The sequence below is a fragment of the Apus apus genome, chromosome 10, assembly GCF_020740795.1.
Source record: "Apus apus isolate bApuApu2 chromosome 10, bApuApu2.pri.cur, whole genome shotgun sequence".
NCBI lineage: Eukaryota > Metazoa > Chordata > Aves > Apodiformes > Apodidae > Apus > Apus apus.
This window is the reverse complement of record NC_067291.1, coordinates 9589334-9596953: the sequence shown is the minus strand read 5'-3', so window position 1 is coordinate 9596953 and position 7620 is coordinate 9589334. Positions and strand designations below refer to the sequence as shown.

Here is a 7620-nt window from a genome sequence, read left to right as displayed (position 1 = left end):
TTGACAACATACAAAGACTTCATGAAGAATATGAAAGTTACTAAACAGAACATTTTTTAGAAAAGACAAAGCAGTTGCACTTCCTTACATTGTTACTACCACAAGATGGTCTCAAGAAATCCACGGCTTTTGAATGTCAAGCTTCCAACAAGAGAGTTCTTGATCCTAACTTTGTCAAAGGGACACTTCTTTGCAGATCTCTGCAATTGAGCAGGTACAACATTTTTGTTCATGCTAAACCCACAGTGCAGAGCAAATCAACTTTGAATTGAATACATGCTGTTCTGCTGCTGTCAGTTAAACAGTATAGAAGCCAAGACAAGGTAACCCCAGCATGTTAAAGTTCTCATCTCTGAAATAAAGAAAATGAAGCAGAAAACATTGCTGTTGTCAGGCACCGTATTGGAGAGACTTTCCTTCTGAAACTGCCTTGACAGTTTGAGGTAGAACAGGGTGAAAAGTAGAGTGGATAGACATCATTCCATCTTGTCCTTCAACGGCAGAACAGAGAGAAGAAAATAATCCTACATTCAAAGATGAAAGACTCACCACCATAGAATCGTTGACTAGTTTGGGTTGGAAGAGACCTCTAATGGTCATCTAGTCCAACCTCCCCTTGCAATGAGCAGGTTCCTCGCAGCCCCATCCAACCTGATCTTGAATGTCTCCAGGGACAGGGCATCACCTCTCTGGACAACCTGTTCCAGTGTTTCACCACCCTCATTATAAAACATTTCTCCCTTATATCTAGTTTCAATCCACCCTTTTTCAGTTAAAACTATTATCCCCTGCCCTATTGCTACAGGCCCCAATGAAAGGTCTGTCATCTTTCTTTTAAGTCCCCTTTAAGTATCAAAAGACTACAAGGTTTCCCTGGAGCCTTCTCTTCTCCAGACTGAGCAACCCCAACTCTCTCAGCCTTTCCTCATAGGAGAGGTGCTCCAGCCCTCTGATCATTTTTGTGGCCTCCCCTGGACCTGCCCCAACAATGCTAATCTCTTCCTCAGAATTCTGAGCAGGTGTCCTGGGCCATCACTGCACAATCCTGAAAGTCTGATCTCTTGTGTGCTGTAAGACAAGATCATGGGGATCTCTTTGGTAGCTCATATGTATCACAAATATATACTAAATGTTTTGTTTCTTTTTTCACCCAGACAGATTTTGGAGAAAAAAAAATAATCAAAAACCAATAAAATACATTTCACTGTATTGTGCAAATCCTTCCTACTTCATGGTCCAGAAACCAGTTAATGCTACCTCAGATCTGTCCTGGCCAGCTTGTGCCATACCACAGTACGTTTTTCAGCCTTCTGTATTTTCCAAAACAAAATCAGGAACCTAATGCCTCAACTACTATTTTCAGAAACCACTATTTAAAACTTATTTTGGCTATTAAAAAAAAAAAATAAAATTGACAGAACTGCAACTTTATTATCTGATTCTATTTATATTCCCACCATTACTAGCCTCCAGTGAAAGGTTCACCCAAAAATAGAATCTCATTGAAGTTTAAATAACTGCTTGAGCTCTTTACCATATTGTTGCAGATGTAAGACTACTGACATCAGACAGATGTGTAGATCTTGACAGGATGAGAGGAAATGCCCTGAAACTGTGTCAGGGGAGGTTTAGGCTGGATATTAGAAAGAATTTCTTTACCAAAAGAGTTGTTGGACAGTGGAACAGGCTGTGCAGGCAGGTGGTGGAGTTACCATCCCTGGAAGTATTTAAAAGAAATGTAGATATAGTGCTTAGTGACATGATTTAAGCACTGAACCCATAAATTAGGCTATGATAGGGGGATTTAAGTTATGGCTGGACTTCATGATCTTCAAGGTCCCTTCCAACCAGGATGATTCTATGATTCTATCTTTTTGAAGGATGAAGAGTCTTAGAATGTGTTTCACCAGTAAAATATTGACATTCTAAGGAATACTATCAAAAACAGATCTGTAAAAATCCCTTGAAAAATCACTTTAGTCCTTGGGCCTTGTCAGTCTATTCTGAAGGTATCAGGAAGTTTTACTTATATGTAAATAGTCTTAGTACAAGAATAATTGTTCAGTATGCAGTTGATAGCTTATCATGGAAGCTCATTTTTGAATTTTGCTTATAGCATTAATCTTGTGGAGGAAAAAAAAAGAAATAACCTTGCACAGAAATTCCCAGAAGACATTATATCTTCAGCAATAGCAATAAACTAAGCATGCTTAGTTTATAATTTCATAAATATAATAAAACTAGTATCTATCATAACAGCAAACTTAAGCTGTCTTTCTGAGAACGTAGGTAGAACTGCACTCCAGAGACCATATAACATAACAAACAGCAATTCTTCATCTTTATTGTTAATTTCAGAGCATAATATTTGAGTAAAAATAATTTAGTACCCACGAGCTACCATTTGGAGAATAACAGAAGCAGCACAGCACTCCCATCTGTCTCATCTTCTAGGATTGTCTCAGTATTACAATCAAAAAGAGACTGAACATTGTTCTTTTAAAAAAATGAGCCACTGGATCACTGTGAACATCCTATCCAAGGCTGTGGTGCAGAACCTGCCTAGATGGGAGAGTTGTAGGATTCTTCCCCAGGCTGTTAACTGCTCCAAAGCTACTACCTGTACCACAGATGATATGACAGTCTGTGCAGCACCGTGCTTAGTTAGCTAGGATACTGAAAGTTTTACCTCTGACAAGAAATCTTCCTAATTTTGAAAGTCAGGAATCAGTTGATAGCATGGTTTTGTGGAAAATGTACTCCCAAGCTTGGAAAGTCCTATTAGCTACTCCAGTGGCAGATGGGCTGTCTTACTGAGCTGTGGATGTGCCTTTCTCAGCCTCCCACTGAGTCTCTCCCCATACCATGTAGTCAGCACTTTTTCCAAATGTCTCCATATCCTCTCATCCTCTGCTATCTCCCTATAATCCTCTATGTCCTGCTAGATCTCTTGTCTCTACATAACACCCCTGAAAATTTGGTACAACCGTGTAGCACTTGTCATCAGCTGCAATGCAGCCTCATGCTTGATGGCTCCATTCCTTCTTCGTCATGAAAATCAAAGGTCCCAATGACAGACAGGTGATCAGCAAAGCAGAACAGAGGCTTGGGAATGCTGCTAAATTCTGGAAACCTAATTCCTGCTTCCTTGCCAAAAGGACAGAAGAAATATGCTCAGTAGCTATCTAAACTAATGTGAGAAAAACTTTATCCCATTTACCCATCAGTCTTCAGTTCAGGTAGGCAGAATGCCAGCGAGCAGCACTTCAGTTATTTCCTGGCATTTCAGAATTTGTTTCTCTAAAGCATGTCCTAACACAAATGTGCCTCATAACTGACAGCAAGTGAAGCACAGCATACAAAGATGATGTAAAACTGCTCAGGATATGTGGGAACTAGAAAGAAACTGTCAATATAAATATGCAAACTGCAGATAAAATGTCACATTTATGCTTTTCACAATTCCAGCTTAGTTGTGCAGTTGAAATAAATTGTTAGGAGATAAAATACAGCTTTACCACAAGTGATATTTTCGTATCTAAGTTACACACTATGCAGATAGTAAAGAATATAACTTTATTTTGAGGTTCAGACTGTCTTCAGATGGTGTCACACTTAACTAATGCTCTCATGTTTTACTTTGAAATCTCATCCAATTAGGCACCTGTCCAAGCAAAAAAGCACACTGGAGATTGGAGTTTTCACTGGGATAACTAATGCTGAAAGATGGACTGAATTGTTGAGGATGATGCTCTTATAGAACAGATAACTCAATTTCCTCTGATGATGCCATTAAAAAATAATACAGATTATAATCTTTATGAAGGCTACCAGAAAGAAGGTAATCTCCTTTCCTGAGTGGAAAAATGTCTTACAAAGCTTTATTATCCTCCCACGATAACTGACATTTTATTGAATACTCTTCTTCTCAGAAAATATTACAGAGGTGTAATGTATTTGTTTTAGGATTCCAAATCTACTCCACTCTCCAAGCCTGCAGAGTAGAAGATCAGTCTTGTGACTCAAACTAATGAACAGTTTATGCTTTTCAGTAATTTGCATGTGCTTTTCCTTTGCAACAGTTGATACTGGTATCTTGCAACTTAATGTCCAACCTGGATCTACTCAGGAAGGCAACCACAGCAAGAGCTGTGCATGCCTCTTCATCTCCATTATCACTGCTCAAACCATGTGGCACAAGAGCAGCCAAAGCAGCTGCAGGGTTTCTCCAGCCAAATCACAGTTGCAAGTCAATATTGGCACTGAAACCAACATTGTTCTTTTAGCAAAGGCTCAGCTTTAAAATATTAAAAGGCTTCTGACCACATGTAAAAAGAAAGGCTTGATTTTGAAATTCATACTAGGTCCTAGTCTATTCATGTGTGGAAAAAATGGAATATGTAGGTTTGAAATGTCTTTGCACTAAGTGTAGGTTAGCTACCACAGCAAGCATGCAGTGATCCAGACTGCTCTAAGCTCCATGACTAACCTCACCCCACAGAATTACTTCAGGCTTGTGTCAGTGACAAGACACCAGAATGCCACCCACTCCATTTCTGCACATACATTCCACATAAATTATAGTGCATCAGATATAGAGGGTTGTTTTTCAAGGAAGAAAGAAAAAAATTGATAATTAGAGGAAAATAAAGTATACAGAAAATAGTATAATTCTGGTCATTTTATATGGCAAGAGGCAGGTTTTTTTTCTTGGATGCTCCTATAGAATACTGCAGAAATGCTAGTACAAGTAGCTTTGTGTATCAACCTGTGGTGGAATTAAAATTAATTATTAGTAGTAAGAAATGTGTGTGGAATTACTTTTCATTGCTATGCTCTTGTAGGAAGACCTAATCAGTTCCAGCAAATGGATAGGCCCTAGACAAACATATTAGCAAAAGAGCAGCCAAAGAAGTTACAGATGGAACAGTACTAGAATAAGCTTAATTAATGATAGGAATATTTAATTAGATAGGGTAACATCCTTTTAAGCAGGTTTTTTTTACAAATAAATATTATGCATGGAAACAGTTGGAGTTGCCAGATGATGCTTAACAAATTGTTATCTTAAAAAGCAGGAGCTATACCCCAACTCCTTTAACTTCCCATTGTGTATTTCAGTGGCACAAGGGTATAAAGCTCCTTAAGGAACCAGCAACACTTACCTTAAGTACCCCTGATTTAGGGGAAGTCCTACTTAATACAGAGTTGCAAGAATAAATACACTTATGCAGAGCAAAGGATGCATCAGCTGTTATTTCAGAATATCCAGCCTTAATGATAAATCATTAATTAAGAATGAAAACTATTTCTTACTAGGTAAGCCATGTTGATGTTTAATATTCAAAATAAACCCCATAAATATCTGCAAGTAGTGCAGCACAAAGGGTACTATTCAATGGCATCAGCAGAATGTTTCATTGTCTTTGCATGAACATTCAATAGTCTCAGAGGAAGATGCCTTATGGATGCATCATTAGGGCACTGGCAGCCTGTTTTCCCAGAAAACTGCTCACAATTCACCCAACACACATTAGAAAAAAAAAAATCAAAGCTGAATCATAGGGCAAGATTACTCAAGGAGCAATGTCAAACAGAACAATTCAAACACCACAACTACAACCACCCATTCATATTTGAAACTGTAGGAATAAAAGCATCTGATGAGAACACATGACAAAGGATAAGCAGCTCGACTGCTCTATCACACCTTCATAACACCACTGGAATCAGAAAGCAATGAATAAAACTGGGGAAATCCACAGACAGCTGCCCTTGAAAAATAGCCCTTATTTTTTGCAGAGGATCCTGCAGTTCAGGAAGGAATCAAAGGAAAAGAAGGACACTCCTCAACCATCCCAAAACCCAGCTGGGAATTAAATACTGAATATTCATTATCAAACAAATGATCAAACATAAATTGTCTCTATATTGCAAGTGGCAGATGAAACAACAAAAAACGTTTTTTGGTACCAGTATTCCAACAACACAGGAAAAATTCTGAGTTCTATACTATGGGAACCCTCTTACATCATCCACTTTCCACCTCTCCAAGGACAAAGTGTGAATGTCTGTGGCCCTGGCATACCAGACGGGAAGAAAAACAGCTGTGTATAAAGCAGAGCAGCATTAAGGCTGCCTCTCTACTTCAGAAACTTCTCCCTCTCTGCAAATTATATCATGTGCATATTGCATCCATCCCTCTTGCATCTGCTATTGCACACAGCACAATCTAACCAAGAGCTAATTAAAGTTATCTGTATCTCTTAGTAATTTTCAATCAGAAAGCATTGAATACAAACAGTATTCCCACTTGTTTACCCTCAACTTTCTGTCAGTCATTTTGTTTACCATTGTGATTCACAGGGAATTAAAATTATTTTTGCCTATTTGAGCACTTTAACATCTTCATTTGGTAGATCACTATACACATAAATATAGAACCTAAGACTACTTATAAAGGTGAGAGAAAGAAATAGCACCTTATTACCTATTTAACAAATCATACAGAAGAAATTTCAAATAATGAATTTACTACGGGTATCCCAAATCATCACACAACAGGAATAGGAAACAAGTGAAGAAGCAAGAGTCCCTACATATTAGATTAGACTTTACATTTAAAAGTAGTTGTTTTTATATAAATTATCTAGATGCACAATTTTCAGGAAAGCTGCACATAACTCAGTAATAGAACATACAAACACAAAACTGCTGTCTGAATGTTTTGCCTTCTTTAGTGAGAATGTGTGGAAGGCACCGAGGTTTTTCCAGACAGAAGGGGCACTTCCCTCTCCTCCCCCCAAACACCCTTGTTTCAGGGCTGTGTATGTCTTAATATGCAGAGTAGAAAATGTGCAAGTCTGTGCAGATCTCAAAATGGCACATGGCTATGAAACAACATTTAAATTGTTCTGGGAATACAGGATGGAGGGAGGGGGCGCTCTGGCAGAATACTGTGTTCATTTACCAGCATTGTCCCATTACATCCCACGTAAACAAGCAATGTCTGGGAAGAACCTCTTCAGCTTGTGCTGTCTGAATTTATGTTCCTTGTCTCCACATTAAAAGATCTAAGCACAATAAGAAATACCACAAATCATATCTTTAAAAAGTAGTAATTTTCTAAACAAGTAGATCACATCATAAAGACTTTTAAAAAAAGAGCAATTTTATCACGGCAGGCTGGATGCTATGAGATCATAGTCTCAAAGGTGCTGAGCATCTATGCCTTCTGTAGGTGCAGTGGTCCTCTTACAAGGAAGAAGCTGGAAGTAATCAGATCTGACAATAATCCTGATAGCAGTAAGAGGATGTACTGGCAAGCACATTTTATCTTACAGACAACAGCACAGCATGTTTGGGCAACTGAGCTCAAGCTTTTGTTATACAGCCTTTTCACTCTATGGTTTTTTAGCCCTAAGCCAACCTTTTTTGCTATGCAACCTATACTATGCTATTCACTGTTTCTATAGAAGAGCAGCCAGAGAGCTAAATATAGTTGCCAATCTTAGTTCAGCACCTCAACAACAAGATATAAATTGATGTGTTTAAAGTTTAACAAAAATATATAAACTAAAGACTTAATTACAAGATAAAGGCAACTGGAACAGCAACACA

The 7620-nt window shown here is 38.2% G+C and overlaps 1 protein-coding gene across 1 annotated transcript in view; it reads left to right on the top strand.

Annotated features, from left to right (window-relative positions):
* The window catches only part of LOC127388769 (aromatase), a 52908-nt gene that overhangs the window by 19144 nt on the left and 26144 nt on the right, over positions 1-7620 (top strand). The window lies entirely within an intron of this gene.